The sequence below is a fragment of the Pipistrellus kuhlii genome, unplaced genomic scaffold (assembly GCF_014108245.1).
Source record: "Pipistrellus kuhlii isolate mPipKuh1 unplaced genomic scaffold, mPipKuh1.p scaffold_m20_p_3, whole genome shotgun sequence".
NCBI classification, from domain to species: domain Eukaryota; kingdom Metazoa; phylum Chordata; class Mammalia; order Chiroptera; family Vespertilionidae; genus Pipistrellus; species Pipistrellus kuhlii.
The window spans coordinates 45,939,378-45,958,005 of NW_023425529.1; the positions used below are offsets into that span (position 1 = coordinate 45,939,378).

The window sequence follows — 18,628 nt, forward strand, 5'->3', positions numbered from 1 at the left end:
ACAGCCAGGCTGCCTGACTCTGCTAATATATTTGTATTTGTGTGCTCTTTAATGGACCAAATAGGGGTTCCCCTTTGGGCCCCGCAGGCCTACTGAGGGCTCCTTCCCAGCCCAAGTCTGGGCTCTGGTTTGGTTTTCATATACCTGAGAGTCTGGAGAGCGGGGAGACTGGGGGCAGCGCTTGCCTTGCCTCCTCTCCCATTTCCTGGCTCCTGGCACCTCCCTCCACCAGCCGTCTCAGGCCAGGCCAGCTCCAGGCCTGCAGAGCCCGCACAGCCCGCCGCCATGTTACCCAGCCTGGCTCCGGCCCTGGGCCGGGGTGCCTGCCACCCCGCTGTGGCTGAGGAGGGCGAGACTCTCTGCCAAAAGCTTTTGAATCCATTGCCATTCAGTTTGCTTCAACAAGTATGTATTGGGCGTCTTCTCTGTGCCAGACGGCAGAGAGGGCCCCTGGCCTGGAGGGCCAGTCCTGTGGGCAGAGGCGGGTGGAGGGCGGCCCTGGGCATCCCTTCCCCAGCATCCGGGAGATCCTGAAGCCGCAGAGAGTGAGTGCAGGAAACCGTTCGCACGGCCCATTCGGCTAAGATACCTGTGACTCCTGGTTTTTTAAAAAAACAATAATGAACTGGGGTTGGGTGTGTCATCCTCCTCCGGTGGTGGGTGGCCAGGAAGGATTGCGGAGCCTTAGCCTGGAAGAGGGCTGCTGGGAGAGAGCCGGGAGGTGTGAGTGAGAGAGGAGAAGGCTAGAGGTCCAGGTCCATGCTCCCTGCTCTACAGAGTCAAGTTCACCCCATAAAAGCCCAGGGCAGACATGTTAGGGAGCTGGAGGAGCCCAATGCACCCAGAGGGGAGGGAACCCCAGTTTCAGGAGCAACAGAGAAGTGGCCCATGGAGCAGGATTAGGCCCCTTTGAGGAAGGCCTCCTGAAACCCCAGTACTAGAAAATTTACCCCTCAATCCGCCAGCTCCAGGCCCAGCCCACAGCCGCCAGAGGCCCAGGTGAAAGCAAGTTTCATTTGGCAGCACCGCCTCGGGCGTTTGGGCTGTGCGATCAGAGGGCAGCAGTGGCGAAAGTGCACCCTGCCCCTGCCTTCCCCTCCTAAATCTCTTCACCTCTGAAGCCCACTCTTTAAGACCCTAAATTGGGGTTCAAGAAAAATGCACAAGGAATGCTGGAGGGGCTAGGGGATAGCTGCATTCAGTGCATTAAAAGCCAGCTGGAGGCCGCTCCTCTGTCCCTCTGTGGGGGTCTCCTTGGGTTATAGGACCTTTCACGCCTCCCCTTCCCTAAGACCGCACCCACTCCCTTTGGCCACCAGCCCCGGACAAAACCGGTTTGGGCCTCCGCCTCCAGTGGGTGTTTCCCAGGTGCTTCCCCTTCCCTCCCTGTCCATCGGTTCCTGCTGGGCCCGCACTCTCCATTCCCCTCCTCTCCTCGCGGCTTCCTGTGCTCTGTTTACTCTTGTGTAACTCCATCCCTCCTTTAGTCAGAACTCTGTGAGCTGCTCTCCTAGGCGGCCCATGCAGCTCTCCAGCTGGCCCTCTGCAAACACTTCCGTGCATAAGTCTCTCCCAGCCCCTCATATAAATATGTCTGTTCAGAGATAGACTGGCCTAAGCCCCAATTTACACACATCACGAGATAATTACACCCTTATATACATACAGATATCTCTATGGAGTTATATTCGCAAGTGTCTATAACTCTCAAGAGAGATAGCAGCATGTGCATATAGGACTATAATTACTTATGTCTATTTTTATAACTATGTAGTTATAAATAGATATGCCTATATATAGTGATAATAATATAGAAATATCTCCATCGCCATATATGGCTTTAAGTGAATGCTCTAACCACTCTATATCACAATCAATAAGTATATATCTCCTGGTATGTAATTCCAACGATATACATTTATCTATATAGCTGCTCGGAGTTATAAATCTGTCAGGATATCAAATGTCCATAAAGCTGGATGGCTATAAGAGAGTCGTATATTTTCCCATATATAAATCTGCTCCTGTAACTATTGTATATGCACAAACACAATGGAAATAATTATATTTTCCTCGAGCATAAATCTGTAAATACAACCACAGCACATTTAGGTATGGTTAGAGATAGAGCAATATTTTCTAGGCATCAGTCTGTCAATGGAGCCACCGGCGCTTCCAAACAGAGAGAGTTCTAGTGGGAGTTATAAATAAACCCTCCAGATGTGAACGGATCAGCAGAACTAGCTATAAACACCCGGCTTTCCTTCTTCTTCTTTGTAAGGTAATCCTGACAGGAGCACAGTCACATATGACAGGGCACAGAGGTGGAGGTGGCTGGACTCTGGGAAGCCCTGCAGCCCGCAGGCTCCTTCGCTCCGTCTCCTGGTGGCCGGCCGAGGGCTCGGGCAAGCGGCGAGGCCTAGGGGAGAAAAACGGAGCAGAGACTGGCTTGAGTCACTTTGCCCCCATCTTGGGCCCCAAAACCTTGCACTAAGGAAGCCCCAATCTGGCATCCCGGCCAAGAGCAGAAGGGTCCGGAGACTGGGGAGAAGCAGGCTGCAGGCTGGGTTTGGGAGGGAGACCGAGCGAGCGAGCGGTGCCTGCCGGCCCTGACACCCCATCCCCGGGCCGCTGCCTCGCCCGCCCGGCGGCTGCCTGGAACCCAGACCCAGGCCTCTTCCATCCGCGTCCTGCCCTCAGCCGTGCGGCCAGATTTGTTTTCTTTTATTTACTTTTGCCCAACTGGCTACCGTAGTGTCCTCCACTCTGTGGTTTGCACTTCCGAGGATTCCCAGGGTCTCTGGAATCTGTGTGCGCTGCTTTTATAAAGGAGCGCCTCGGTGCGAAGTGTCTCTCTCCGTCTCTTTTCCGACCGACCGGATGGGTCGCCGGCTGTGGAAAAAGCACCCAAACCTCTGAAAAGGTTTGTGACTTAAATCTTTCAGAAGCCCTCACGCTCGTTTGTTATGGTGATTTTCTTTTCTTCTCTTGTAAAAGTTGGCTAATTTGTGTTTTTATATTTCCTCTTAGATTTTTTTGTAGATACAATTGTTGTTAAAGGGGGGATTTCGTTAGACCCGAAACTGTGGAACTATGGGGTGGCTTCCTCCTGGCCGGTGCCATATCTCTACACCCTGACTCTGTCCTCCCCTAAAAAATAAATTCATATAATCATCAGAAAACTGTACCTGGGAGAGTGAGGCGTCCAGGGAAGGATCCGGGGCCGTGTCTTCTCCTCCTTCATGGAAATTCGCTCTGTTCTAGCCGCGCGAAGGAAATTTACACGGGCCTCCCCTTTCTCCTTCTTTCCTCCCCTTTCTCCTTCTTTCCTCCCTCCCCCCCTCCCTCTCTCTCTCTCTCTCTCTGCAAAGACCCTACGAAGGAAACTTTCGCTGGGCCTACGGAGCCCTGCCCTTGCTCTCCCCTCTCTCCACGGCCATAAATCCCCCCCCTGCCTGGCCGGCCGTGCTCTCCTCCGGTACCTCCTCCTGCCAGCATACAGCCCAGGCTGTGGTCCTCGCCTTCCCTGCGTCTGCCCCTTGGCCTGACCCTACGCGGTTGGCCTTCTCTTTAAAACAGGGGCTCCAGAAAGTCCCCAAAGCCACCAGCCCTCCCCTGATCACACGAAGCAAAAGCTGGAAAAGAGCAGCAGGCAAGAGCAGCCTCCTGGCCCCCCTCTGCTCCTCTGGCTGAGGAACCTCCTCCTGGGGTCCCAGCCCCAGCCCCCCAAGAACATACGAAGATGCTAACTTCTTTTCTTGCCTTCCCCTCAGATTCAGTGACCATGACCCCTTCTCCATCCCCTCTTCCAAATATCTCCTCTTGCCTTTTACTGTTATCCTGCTAGGGAGGGGCTGTTAACCACTGTCTTTATTTATTGTTATTATGATGGCTGTTGGAGATTTGTTCACTGGGTTCAGAGGACAGCAGCCAGATCCAGAGGGAAGCCTGCTTGTCACACGTGCACACACACACACACACACACACACACACACCTAGCAGGTGTGCACACACAGCATATGCCCACAGTGTCTGCTCCATTCAGGCCCCGCACAACAACTCACAGGAGGCAGCCATCCTCCTACCCCCGGCATGCAAACAACACACTGCCCCCGCACACTGCCTCTCAGCCACAAACACCACCCCCAGACCCTGCCCAAACCCAAACCCACGCGGGCCAGCGAGGGGAGCTGGTCAGGAAAGGAAAATGAGTAAAACCCACTTGCAAAGATCCCTTGTCTCCCACAACCTGGAGGGGTAAGCCGGGCCCCTGTCTCTTTTCCCCCAGTCTCTCTCTCTTTCTCTTTTTTCTCCTTGTTTACAGCTTCAGAGAGCTCAAGGCCCATAAATCTTGAGGGGCCTACAGAGCGCAGAGCACATTTGTATGCATCGTTAGGGCTCGCTAATACCTAAGCCCATTAACGACCGTGTATGCGCGTGGTTTCCGGTGTGTATTAACTTATAGTTAAATTCTGGAGGAAAGGGCATTGTGAATTAACATATACCAAATCCATCACGGGATTTTGTCATCGATTAGTCGGTCATGGGTTTGGGGGAGCGGGGTGGCTGAGTCCGGGTATATACGCCCTTCAAACTTTCTGGAGCGGGCCTGGGGGTCCAGGGGAAGACAGGACACTCTTACCCCAGCCCCCGTCGTCCAGATCCCCCAGGCCAGCGGCGGCACACCTTGGGGTGGTGGAGCGGCGGGGGGCCCGGTCCAGAAGGCGGTGGCCGGCGGAGGGAGGCCGGCTAGGGGACGCCCCGCCGGCGGCAGCCCGGGCTGTGCTGGGGCCGCTGGGCCGTCTGCTTTCAGCTTTCCGAGAAAACAAAACAAAACAAAACAAAACAAAAAAACGAGAGTGGAAGGAAAGGCAAGTGGAGTCGCTGAACTTTAATTAAACGGAGAAGATGGCGAAGGGAGGAGAAACCGATGGGAGCAGGAGGCCGAGAGGCCGAGGAACGGAACGAGTCCGGCTGCAGCGGGAGCTGGGACCTCGCCGGGCGGCGGGCCGGGCGCCTCTGCTCTCCCGCCCGCCGCTCCGCTCAGCCCGGCAGCCGCTTCTAACCTCTTAGCAAAGAAAGAAAGAAAGAAAGAAAGAAACCCCTTCTAATTATATGGCATGTTTCCGCCAGGTGTTCTGGTCCCCACTCGGATCCCACCGGACCCCCAGGACCGGTGTCGTCGGGAGGAAGGATGCGGGCTCTCAGGGGGGGCCGGGGGCGGGAGGCCCCTCTCCTGGGGTCCTGCGGGAAATGCCCCGGGCAAAACGAGCTGCATGATTGTGTCCGCGCGGACCGATTGCCCATTTAAATGCTGCAGGCGGAGGGGTGGGGATAGCCGATCGGGATGCAGCGGGCTTGGGGAGCGAAAATGCACACCCGCGGCCTCCGCCGGCGCGGCTCGGGCCTCCTCCGCGGGGCGCGGGCCGGCGGGCCGGGGCCGGGCCGGGCCGGGCCGGCGGGGGAGGGGCGGGGGCGGCGGGCCCTCCCCGGCGCGGTGAACTTTAGCTGGGCCGCCGCCTGTCAGCCCCAGAAAGCGTTAAAGGTGCAGCAGCCCGCGCCAGCCTCCGCAGCCGCCTTTGTACGCGTGATTTATGACTTCAATCTTGGTTCACCGAGAGTTCACACGGCTTTCGCTGCTGTTGAAGGTTAAAAGATGGTCTTCGCTTGACAAGTGGGACTATTGAAAATTCCTTCTTCTTCGGCTTTTTTTTTTTTTTTTTTTTTTTTTTTTTTTTTTTTTTTTTTTTTAAAGAAGCGAAGAGCGGAGGCTCAGGAGGGAGAGAGAAAAAAATTGGGGGAGGGGGCAGGAGTTGCAGGTGGGGGAAATGGTAGACCAGAAAAGTTTGCCTCCCCTTTTTCTCTCCCCCTCCCCCACCCCCACACACATTTAGAAATGGTTGTAGCTAGGATTTGGGAGTGTCTACTGGGGCAAGGGGTAGAGAATAGGAGGAGCGAGGGAAGGGATTTAAAGACCTCGTATTTGGAGGCCAGAAGAGTAGCATCCAGTCCTGCTTCCACTCTTCTCTGGGTAACTTGGGTCACACCTAACTGACGCTCCTCTGAAACCAGGGAAGGGCGGGGGGTGTGGTCCCCGTGCCCAGCCATTGTGCTCGACAGACCATCCGCCTTGCCCAGGAGCAGCTTTTCAAGCACGTTCTTGCACCCACAGATTTGGAAAAGGGTGTTTTTAGGTCTCGGTGTTCCAGATTCCCTTCATCCTGCAGAGTTAGCCTGACATGCGTATTAGATACACGTGATGAGGCCAAGGGGAAAGCAAATCCAGGTTCCCCCTCTAACGCCGGTCCCCTGGCCCATGATTTGTTCACCTCTTCCCTTAGCATTTGATGAAGGTGGTCAAGGATCTCCCAATGGCCAGAAGATAAGGCCCCTTTGTGGTTTAAGTCCTTGATTATTTGGAAGAACAGGATCTCTCCTTTTTTTCAAGAGAGAGGAGAGAGGATAGAAGAGAGAGGAGAGAGAGAGAGAGAGAGAGAGAGAGAGAGAGAGAGAGAGAGAGAGAGAGATAGATACTCCCCCCCCTACCCAGCAGCGATGATCTGAGCTCTTTGAGTTCCTTTAAGATGTTTTAAAATCTGCTGGAGTGGGGACTTGGAGTTATGGGTGTTGGGGAGGGAAGCATCAGGAAGCTGGTTCTGGTGTTGGACAAGCCTTCCTAGCCATTAATGGTGCTGTGTAGATGCCTGCTCAGAAGGTCAGGGCCAGCCACTCACGCCCAGATCTGGAACCAGCAGCATCCTCAGGAGAAGAGGTGCTCTCTGTTTCCCTTCCCACAGAGCTGAAGTGGCTTTCCACGACAGCAGGAGGGCTCCTAGGCAATCCCCAGGAGAAGGGAGGTGTGAGAGGGAGAGAGCCAGAAAGGTGGCCACACCTCCCCGGGACAACCCCGTGTCAGCCCCTCCTGCAGGGAACCCACATATAAATAGCAAGCCAGGCAGCAGGGAACAGACAGACCCCAGAAATCTAGAGTCCAGGTTCTGAGGTCACGCTGGCAGGGATGACCCTCTGGCCTCGGGAAGAACAGAGAGGCTGTATGGCACCGTGTTTGGGAGCTGTTTTGTGGAGGTAGCTATGAGGGGAATCCGCCACGGGAGCGAACTAATCTCTCCCAGGCCTAGTTGGGAAGCAGAGGCATGAAGGTAAAAGCCTTTAGAAGTAATGGCTGCACTGAAGACCCCTCTCCACCCCCTCCAACTATGTTTCTCCCTGAGAAATAATTTCAGCGGGCTTGTGCTTATCTGCAAGTCTGGAATAATTATGAATTATTAATTCATAATTAAGACTGTTAATTGTGACCATTGCTCTCCAGTGGGCTCATTTATTTCCTTCGCTGAGAATTACTGGGCAGCCTCTGTTAGCCCCTGCCCTCAGAACAAGCAAACTGAGGCCTGGCCTCTCTGGAAAGTAGCCCTTGAACCTGAACTCTATGTGGAATGGTTGCCTCATTACTAGTCAAGTCATGTTGCACCTCGCAGAGTATTTGCACTCAATAAACTACCTCCCGCTAACTCCAAATTTTAAAGTGTTTTGTAGGCTTGGCTCCTGGGAAGATATAGTGGTACCTGGAAGTGAAACCCCCAACTAGGAAAGCAGCTTGGTCAAGTTCTGGGTGGAGACAGGAAGTAAGGCCTGGTGGCAGGGCTCCCAGGCAAAATTCTCCAGTGATCTAGCGTCAGGGATGGGCATTCTGCCTCCCCTGCCCTCAGGACATGCTGATCTCTGTGGACCCCTGAGTACACATCTGGCTCCTTTTCCTGGTGTCCCTGTCCACCCACCCTGCTTTTCTATAGGATGCAAAGGCTTCGAGATGTACCATACCCTGGGATGGCCAGAGTTGGGAAGCAGGACCTGCCAGTTGTTTCACATCTGTAATGGCCTAGAGAGGGAGAAAATTGCTCCTATTCTGTGAGACTTAAATCCCTGCCTACAGCTCACCTCCCCCACTCTGAGACATCTCAGAGACATTGCTCATCTCCTCCTCTCCTGCCCTCTGAAAAGGCTGTTGGGGAGTTGGAGCAGATACACCTAGAGAGAGGCAGAAGTAGGAAATGAGGGAGGGGGGTCAAACCCAATACTTCCCAGGAGTTTCGCCTCCATTCCTCAAGCCCAGTAAATAACCCTGATGCTAGGGCCTTGCTCCTCCTTCCCCCAACTCTCCCTCTCTCCCCTCCCTGTCGCTGAGGCTGCTCTAAGACCTTTGCTCCAAGAACAGAGGACATTCAGGAATCCATCCCCCATGGATCGCTCAGTGTCTCTCTGATTCAGAGCGAAGCCAGCGGCCCAGCCAGCTTGTCACCACTTCATGCCATGTGTGGTGGAGTGGTCCATGGAGTCACCTCAACCACCATCCTAAACTCCATTGCTCTGCCCCGGAGCCACTCCAGCATCCCTGAGTCTCCCCTAACCCAGGAGGCAAGTAGGAAGCCCATCCAGAAGATCTCCCAGAACTGGAGAGTATATTTTACTTTACTGGTCGGTGGCAAATAAAGAGACCTGGGGGGAAAAGAGGAGCAACTGAGCCCGGAGTCCTCCCGGCCGCCCCGCCTCTGGACATTGGCTTTCTGGGTGAAACAGTGCACTGTTGTTCTTGGACAACCATTCCCCTTCATCTCCGTTCGAAGGCTTGAGTTTCACCCTCCGTTCACCCCCATTAATCACCCCAGCAGCTAAACACCACCCAGCCCCCTCTGGCCCTTTCTCTTCTTCTTGCCCTTAGTATTCATGGCGGGCATTCCTCACTGCTGCCGCCTTACAAAGGCCCCTCCTCCGACACCAGGCCCCTCCCCCTCTGCAGCTATTCAGGCCACGGTGGGCACTGCTCACTGTTCCTGCCCCTCTGCTGCCAGCCCCCCTCCTAGGCCCCACTCCCCAGCTTTTACCGCAGCCACTGCCCCATCCCCTCACCATGACCTCCTTCAGGCACCTCAGCCCATCCCCGCGCTGCTTCTCATGTGTCTCCCACCACCACTCTGCCTTGCATGCCCCATCCACGCGCAGCCCCTTTCTGCACTCCTTCTCTTTCCCGGCCCTCACCAACACATTCCTAGGCCCTTCAGGTCCTGGCTTTGACGCACTTCCCTTCCAGCCTTGAGAGACTGAGAGGCAGGGCAGCAGAGCGGTGAAAAACATGGCTTTAGGGTTCAACATCCCAGATCTGTCACTTGCTAGTTGCACAACCTTAGGCAAATTACTTAACCTCTCTGAGTCATCCATAAAATGGACATACCCACTGACCTTATAGAGTTGTTGTGTAGATGAGATTAAATTTTATTTGCATAGATCCAAGCATTCAGCAGGGGCTTGATAAATGGTAGTTATTAATATTAGAAGCTTCTCATGGGGAGAGAAAAGTACACTCTTCAGGTTCCAATAAAAGTGAAGGCACTGCCTCCTCCAACACCTGAAAGGGAGGGATGAAAACTCCATCGTCCTACACATAAGCAGGGCCCCTTTACCGGCAGCCATACTCTTTCATTAGCCCTAGAGATTCTCATCTTTTTTTTATTAAGCCTCACCTAAGGATATTTTTTTCCCATTGATCTTTTAGAGAGAGTGAAAGGGAGGGGGAGACAGAGAGAGAGAAACATCCATGTGAGAGAGACATAGTCATGGGTTGCCTCCTGTCCATTCCCCAACCAGGGCCAGGGACCAGGCCTGCAACCCAGTTACAAGGTACAAGGTATGTACTCTTGACCAGAATCCAACATGCCACCCTTCAGTTCGAGAGCCAGAGCTCTAACCACTTAGCAAACTGGCTAGGATCAGGATTCCGTTCTGATCAAGGGCATGTACCTAGGTTGCAGGCTCCTCCCTGGCCAGGGCCCAGATTAAGGCTCATGCAGTAGGCAACCAATTGAAGTGTTCCTCTCACTTTGATGTTTCTCTCTGCCTTTCCCTTTCTCTTCCACATTTCCCTTTCCCTTTCTCATTTTTTGCTGCACATTGGAACCCCCTGAACAGATTTTAAAAATACTATTACTTGCCATAGTCGGTTTGGCTCAGTGGATAAAGCTTGTCAACCTGCGGACAAAAGGGTCCCAGGTTTGATTCCAGCCAAGGGTACATATCTCAGTTGCAGGCTTAATCCCAGGCCAGGAAGCAACCAATCAATGTCTCTCTCTCTCTCTCTCTCTCTCTCTCTCTCTCTATCTATCTATCTATCTCTCTCTCTCTCCCCCCCACCCCTTCCCTTCCACTATCTCTAAAAATCAATGGAAAATATCCTTGGGTGAGATTAACAACAACAAAAAATACTGAGACCTTGTTCCAGATTCTAATTTTGTTGGTCTGGAGTAATGCCCAGGCATCCGCCTTTTTTAAACTTCTCAAATGATGCTAATATGCAGCCAGAGGTTGAGCTATGGGCCCTATGAGGTGACATAAGAGGCAAGAGGAAGGCTGCCGCTTCACCCTCTGTGTGTAAGCAAAGAGCATGGAGGGAAGGATACTCCGCTGAGAGCTTCTCCACGTGGGACCCACCCCTCAGCAACTGCGCCTGTGTGGGGGAGGGTGTCATATAGAATAAGCTTCTCTTGAGATCCCAGAATTTCCGAGACTCTCGTTTTCTCATTTCCTACAACTATTAGGGGCCACCCCAAGAGGAAACTGGGGAATGGACAGGCCCCTCTTTCATCAGAAAAGTGAATAGTCCCTAGACCACCAGTGTCAGAGGCAGAGGCAGCTAGTGGGGAAATTTGCAGTTACATAGTAAATGGAGTTTCTACCTGGTTGCTACAATAATAGGCCAAGCAATTAGGATACAAGTTTCCAGGATCTTTTCCTATATTTCTAAAAAGATAAATCACCCCCAAGAACAGAATCTGCATATTGTAATTAACTGATAAATATTTCATGCCTGGTTCAAACTTTCTCCTCTTCTAGTTAATGGCCACAAACTTGAGCAGAGGGAACAGAGGATGAGGACAGGCGGTGGGGGAAAGCTCCACATTGGCTTTGGGGGAGGGAGAAACTATCTTAGGTGTTTTTTTTTATTTACTCTCCTGTCCCTTTAAGGAAGCATTGCTCACCTGGAAGAATCGGATCCCAGGTGGAAGAGGGTATGACTTGGGCTGGTTGGTAGCCTTAACTTCCTCCAGGAGAGGCCGGTGTCTAGTGTCTCGAGAGGAGCAGCAGGCTTTGGAGTCCAAAGGGCCCAATGTTTGAATTTAAACTCTGTTCTGCCACTTATGAACTGGCTGGCTATAGGCAATTTTCTTAATTCATCTGAAACTCGGTTTCTTCATCTGTAAAACAGGCATGGCCATTTTCCCCTTGTCTGAGTGCCTGTGCCCAGGAGGCTCTCCAAAACATGACTGTGATTATCAGAAGTCACAATTTATCATCAATAGTCACCTGTTGCCTTGCATTATACCTCCTCCCTTGCTCTATCCTATCCCAACATTTATGGCACTTAACTGAACGTTAACTGTGTGTAGGGAGAATGTCTTATCTCATTTAATCAACACAACAACCATAAGAGGGGAGTGTATTATCTTCATTTATTATCTGTATTATGCAAATGAGGGAACTGGAATCTGTAGCAGTTAAAAGCATCTTGTCCAGAGTCATGCAGCTGAGTGTTAAGAGCACGGCCTCTGTAGTTTGATTGTGGTTTCAAAGTTGCCCTATTTTATCAATAGCTGTAGGATGTGGCCCTGACCAGTGTGTCTCAATGATCAGAGTGTTGGCCCATGCACCAAAGGGCCTTGGATTCGATTGCCAGTCAAGAGCACATACCTGTGTTGCAGGTTCGATGCCCAGCCCGGTAGGGGCACATGCAGGATGCAACCAAAGCGTCTCTCTCACATCTGGTGTTTCTTTCTCTCTTTCTGTCTCTCACCCTCCCTCCTTTCCACTCTCTAAAAAATAAAATATCAATGGAAAAAATATCCTCAGGTGAGGATTTAAAAAAAAAATAGCTGTAGGATGTGACATAGGTTACTCAACCTCTCTAAGTCTCGGTTTCTTCATCTGTAAATTGTGCCTACCTGGAAGGTAATGGTGAGAATTAAGTGAGAAATGCATGGGCGGTGCCTAGCTCAAGGCTGGCACAGGAGATGCCCAATAATAAATATTAGTTGTCATCACCATCATCGCCACAATCATCACAATTATACACAGTGGCAATCAGGGTCATGGGTGTCTCCTGCTCTTTGGTGTTGTTTAGAGGTTGTGTGAGAGGGTTCTCCACAAGCCACAGAGCTGCCCTCATTGCCCACCCCCAACACACACACACACACACACACCCACACACACACTTTAGTACCCAGGACTTGGGAAAAAGGCCACTAAGCAGATTATGATTCCATTTAGGGAATTAAATAAAAACTCAAGACTAACTCAATTTGGCTTCTGATGAGAGGGAAAGGTTAAAAGGGATTGAGGAAGTGCCTGGGCATGCTCTCAGAATTGTAATTGGCTCTGGATCCTTGCCCCCAGACCCTCAGCAGGGCCCTGGCCCAGGCCCAGGGGGAATCTCCTGGGGTGGGGCGTGGGGACCTTGGAACTCTGAGTCGCCGGAAGTGGGTGAGGGGTCAGAAAGTCCTCCAGGAGCATTTCCCTAAGGGATCCTCTCCTCACAGCCCTTAGTCAGCCTGGCCCTGGACTGAAGGGGATCCCAAGGCTGATGGGGAATGAGTGCGGCTTAGTCCGTATGGGGCCTCAGTGGATGGGGAACGAGTCCTGCTGGAGGCAGTCACCTCCTGAAGACATACCCCTGTGCTAATGAGCTTCTCTTCCGTGACACCTAAGCAGTGCTGATACTGACATCTCTTACGTGCAAATATATTTATGAGCCCCAGAACATTAGAGCATGTGTGTGTCTATAAACAGGTATCCTATGTGTAAATAGCCACTCTGCTCTCATTCAGCTTCAGATTATTAGCTTTCGCCCAGATTATTCCTTTTGTAAATTTTATTTATTGATGAGAGATATTTGTTGTTCCTTTTTTTTTTTTTTTTTAAATCCTCACTCGAGGATATTTTTCCATTGATCTCTTAGAGAGAGTGGAAGAGAAAGAGAAAGAGAGGAACATTGATTGGTTGCCTGGGGCATGCACCCTGAGCTGGGCCCGGCCAGGGGCGGAGTCACACCGGGACCCTTCAGTCTGCAGGCCTATGCTCTAGCCACTGAGCCAAACCAGCTAGGGCTGTTGCTCCATGTATTTACGCATTCATTGGTAGGTTCTTGTAGATGCCCTGACCTGACCAGGGCTGAACCTGCAAGGTTGGCATGTTGGCAGGATGCTCTGACCAGCTGAGCTTCCCAGCCAGAGCTAGCCTGGCTTATTCTGAGCACTGGGAACTGAAGGAGAGTGATCATTTGCCTCCGTATTTTCTCCTTTGAAGCTAACTCTCTCCGCCTGGGCTTAGAAAGACCGTTATTTCCCATTGTACAGAAGGGGGAGGTGAGGCTCTAGGAGCCCAGTAGCTAGTTCAGAACCACCTGACACAGTGTGGATCCAGAAACTATTGTCTTGGGGGGGAGGGAGCAGGGAAAGACCCGCCTCCGCCCTGGCCTCAGGCCTCCGGCCTCCGGAAAGCCCCATGGGTTGGGGGCAGCGCCTGGGAAGCGGGCGCTGGTGGAGGGAGGGATTCGGGGCTCGCCAAACAGCGGGGCCTCAGGCGAGAGCGTCGCCAGCGCGTCCTCATTCTGCGATTACTGTCAGGGGACCATCCATCAGCGCCGCCCCGGACGCGCGGCCCAGACTGCCCGCCGCCCGCCCGGGTCTCTCCAGATCGCATTAGCGCGGGGCGAGGGCGCGCTGCGGCACCGGCTGCCGGAGCGGCGGGCGGGCCGCCCCGGGGAGTGGGTTGGTAGGGGGAGGGGACTGTGGTATTGCCGCGGGGCCCCTGCGGGAGCCGGGCAGAGGTTGCCTTAGGACCCCTCCCCTTCTTACAGTCCCCGGGTTCTGGAAGGGGTGCGGGGGAGGGGGAACCCAGACACAAAAGGTTTCGGGGAGGGAGCCAGGGCCCTGCCGGAGGAATCACCAGAAGCAGACAAGAGAACACCTGTGCAAAGGAAAACCGGAGGAAGTGGGCTGGGAGACGGGAGAGACTGAGATGCAGAGGGCAGACAACGTGGGTCAAGGGGGAGATAAGGATTTAAAGGGGCAGAACTGGAGAGGAACAGTGAGAGGACAGGAAACCCCTGGTTGGAAAAAAGCTTAGACATAATCTAGTAGTGCAACCCCCTCCCTTTGCAGATGGAGAAACTGAGGCCCAGATGGGATCTCTCACCCAAAGATCCACTCCAGCTGCTGGGGGGCCAGCCCCAGGACCCCATATGCATTTATTCATTCAGCCCATAGGTGGTTGTGGTTGTTTTTAGTATATTTTATTGATTTTTTTACAGAGAGGAAGGGAGAGGGATAGAGAGTGAGAAACATCGATCAGCTGCCTCCTGCACACCCCCTACTTGGGACGTGCCCACAACCAAGGTACATGCCCTTGACCGGAATCGAACCTGAAACTCTTCAATCCTCAGGCCAGCGCTCTATCCACTGAGCCAAACCGGTTAGGGCCAGCCCATAGGTTCTGAGCACTGGTTGTGTCTGGGCACGGGGATCCTGGCATAATGCTCAGTCCCACCCTTCAGAAGCTACAATCTCCTCAGGGGGCTGGAGGGCTGAGCATCCAGAAAAGTTTCCTCACCAGCCTTTCAGCACCCCCTCTGCTGTCTGCATCTGTCCTCATGGGCTGTGGAGTCCCCAGGAAGAACCCCCTTTCCAGTCCCCACAGGACTCCCTAGGAGCTGAGTCCGGTGCTTGAGGTTTGGCTGACTTGTTCTGCTCCAACAGGCCAGGCCCCAGAACAAGGCCCTTACTCCCTTCCTGGTTTGTCCTCTGGGGATGGGCAAACCCCACACATGCAGTGAGGCCAACCAGTGGTGACAGGACTGGGGCTGGGCACAGAGGTCTTCCAGGGGCCACCGTCTGGAACCATCTTGTCGGAGCTCTAGAGCAGCGGTCCTTCCCTGAGGGAGGAGTTGGCACCATGTTCAGGAAAAGACTTATCGTCTTTGGTCAGATTGTCTAGTCTGCTCTTTATGAGACTTTGTGCTGGGTGTGTGGGGGGAGGGTGTCCCCAGAACCTGCCCCCTACACTCTAGACATGGGTGAACTGACATCTGCTTGGCTTTTTCCCAGTCCCAGTGGGTCCTGCAGCATCATGGAATCCCTGAAGCCTCTGCAACTCCCCAGTCATCTCATCCTTCCCCTGGCGTTGGGAGAACTGTGTCTGAGTGGTTCCATCTACTCTCTCCTTAAGCCCATTCCCTGACCATCAGGAAATGCCTCCTTATATCTAAACTAGATCCTTCTCCCGCATAGTCCCTCATCGTCACTCTGACTTGACTTGGGATCGTGTAGTGACCAGGGCTGATGCAGAGCGCCTTTTCCACAAACACCCCTCCCTCCCAGGGGTACTCATCCAGTCCTCAGTGAACAGCCAGGGGGTGGGCATAACTTCTCCCCAAGAGCTCTGGAAACTTCTCTTTCCTCATCAGAAACACGTTCCTGTATGTTCTGAGTTGCGGTGGGTGTTTTAAAGATGGGGTCATCTTCCCTCCACAGCCCAGGGTACATTTAAAGGGAGGCAGATGTGGAGTGTCTTGTCCCAGATTCTCAGCCTCTGTGCCAGCCCCAACGAGGCGCGGAGCTCAGGAAAGGAGAGACATGAGCAGAGCAGAAGGAGCAGATTCTCAGGGGACAAGAGAACTGGACACTCAAACTAAAGACCCACAGGTGCATTTCAGTGCTTTCCCTTCTTGCAGGCAAAGCTATGCCCTGGGATCTAGCCAGTGGGAGAGCCTGGGCAAGAGGCTGTTTCTGCAGCCCCCGGCACTTGGTCCAGAGGAGGATGGCAGCCTCACTCCAGGAGCAGTACTGGAGCGGGTTGAGAGGTTGGGAAGGGACTGAAGCAATCCTTCCAAGGGCCTGCTGGGTTTCCACGCCCAGCCCAGAAAAGCAGCCAAGGAAGGAGGCCTTGGCAATAGCTCTGTGTCTCTATACTGACTCTACATGCATTGTCTCGTGTGATGCTCAGAGCTGGGTTCAGCGCCTGGCACAGAATACATGCGTGTTGTACAAATGGATGAATGAAGAACCGTGGGAGGAAGGTCATGATCCTCAATTATAGAAGAAGAAACAGAGGCACAGGAAGGTTAAATGACTTGCTCAAGGTCACATGTCCCATCTGGGGCAGGGCCAAATTGCACTGGACAGCCACTTTGGTAGTCAAGGCTGGTGGAAAGAAGGCAGAAAGGGAGGGGATATGCTGATACGACATGGGTGGACAGAGGAGAGCTCGTAAGAGATGACTCTCTGGGGAAGATGGCATTTAAGTCACACACACCTAAAAATATCTCTCTGATGGCTGATTTGTAGCATTTATACAGCCCTGCAAATAACATGAAGAGGTCAGGGGGAGATCAGACCATTGACGACCAGGAGAAAAAGTTGACACTGAGAGTCTGAAACACTGACCCCCAGAACTTTGCTAGCCCCTAAATGCTGTGTGACATCAGGTTAGCCACACCCCTCTCTGAGCCTGTAGAGTAGGGGTGTCGAACTCAATCAGAGAAGGGGCCAAAATCTAAAATCCAGCCTAAATCGCGGGCCGAATGGTTTACTGAACAATCATAAACTGTCATTGTGATGGAAACGCAGCGGAGTGCAGTGACGACAGCGCGGTGCGGGCCACATTGCAAGGCCTGGCGGGACGGATTTGGCCCGCGGGCCTTGTGTTTGACACATGTGCTGTAGAGAATGGAGATACCAGATGGGAGGAGGGGCTGGATGGGGGCCAGAAGGGCCAGCTCATTGTCCTCAAGGTGGCCGTCGTAGGCATCAAGTTCTAACCTCCCTGTATCTATTAGTTGTTGTTGCTGTTGTCATTGTTGTTCTTGTCTGAATATAATTATTTTGTGTTTTTTCAAATAGGAAATACACATACATGGTTGAAAACTCAAAGGCACCAAAAATTGTACAGTGACAAGTAAGTTTCTCTTCCATCCTCAGGACAACCAGGCCACCTGGACCCTCTCTCCATTGTAACCACAGGGACCGCTGTCTTGTGTGACCCTCCAGAGAGATTTCTACTTCTCCGGGCTTATACCCTGAAGTCACCTGAGTTGAGCACTGAGGTTTCAAGGAGAGGTGGTGAAGGGACACACCACACTCAGTTTTTTCATCCACACTGGCAAGATGGCTGCATGATTAGTTAGCTGCTCAGAAACCCTGCAGGTGAGAGAGGAGGGGTCGAGGCCAGGCAGAGGCAGAAAGCCCCTCCGGGCTCTGGTCCCACACTGCTGTCCCAGGGCCCTCAGTGTCAGCCTAGCTGAGGTGTCACCCAGTTGGGACTTCTCAGGTTCTCCAGAGACCAAGGCTCCACCTTCCCTCTCCTACCTGTTGTGCTGCCGGAGTCTCACTCCAATTCTTTCTACTTGAGGTACAGCCAGTGGCTTTCATTCTGTTCTCCATGGACATGGGACATCCTATTTGAAATGATGGCCTGGTTCCCCTCCCCTGACTTACACACGCAATCTTCATCTCCCTTCAGGCCCTGTTATTCCACCTCAATCTTTTTTCCAGTCTTAGAGGACACATGCCTGCTTTGCTGTCTCAGCCACCCTCCCCCTGGCCTCCAGGGCCTCTGAATTCCCAGTCCACCTTCATTTCCAATCCCTTCATTCTTGCCTGACACATCCCTTTGGCATTATTAGCCCCAAGTACTGGTTGGTCACAGAGATGATGAACTCCCGACCTAAAGTGAAGTTTTGTGCCAGAATCAGGGGTAAATCCAGGCCAGTCTCTTTTCCAATTGAATCTCTCCTTGTGGGTGACGCCCAGCTCTTGTACTTGTGCATATCACCTTGACCTCAGTTCCTCATGTTTGGCCTGTAGTGAGATAAGACACAAGGTAACCCCAAACTTGGGATGGTCTCCCCCCCTTCCCTCCCCTCCAAGTCCTTCCCTGGTTAACCCCATTCTTTGCATTTGCTCAGTAAGCAGTTATTACTGAGTGCTCTCCCGGGTTCTCAGGATACATCAGTGAACAAAACACAGAAAGACCCCTGCCTATGTGGAGTTTACATTTTAGCAGAGAGAGTCAGTAATAAACAATACATGTATTAAGTAAGTAAATTATATTATATATTAAGGGTGACAGAAAAATACAGATCAGGGTAGAAGGGATCAGGATGGGGGAGAAGTCTGTAATTTTAAATATAGTAGTCAAGAAGGTCTCATTGACAATATAGTATTTGAACCAAAACTCAGAGGAAGGAGATAAATAAGCCCCAAGGGTATCTTGGGAAAGAGACTTCCAAGCAGAGGGAACAGCTGGTGCAAAGGCCCTGGGGCAGGCACATGCCTGGCAAGTCTGTGGATCCTGGAGACTGGTGTGGTGGGAGTAGAGAGATCAAGGAGAAGCGTAGGAGGGAATGGCATCAGAGAGGTAGTGAGGGGCCAGGTGACGAAGGCCTTGTAGGCCTCCTTAATGACTTTGATCTTTACTGCAAGTGAAATGGGGAAGAAAGGCATTACTAGACTTAAGATTTAATGGTCCTTCTGTCTTTTGTTGAGAATAGATTGCAGGGGGCCAAGGG

General features: G+C 52.5%; 1 long non-coding RNA gene across 1 annotated transcript; it reads right to left on the reverse strand.

Annotated features, from left to right (window-relative positions):
* Positions 1–1,897: 1,897 nt before the first annotated feature.
* On the reverse strand, positions 1,898–5,757 carry LOC123653186. The gene is made up of 2 exons (XR_006742844.1): positions 3,189–5,757; positions 1,898–2,419 (listed from the first exon to the last, which is right to left on the reverse strand). It is a non-coding gene; the product is annotated as an uncharacterized LOC123653186 (long non-coding RNA).
* Positions 5,758–18,628: the final 12,871 nt, after the last annotated feature.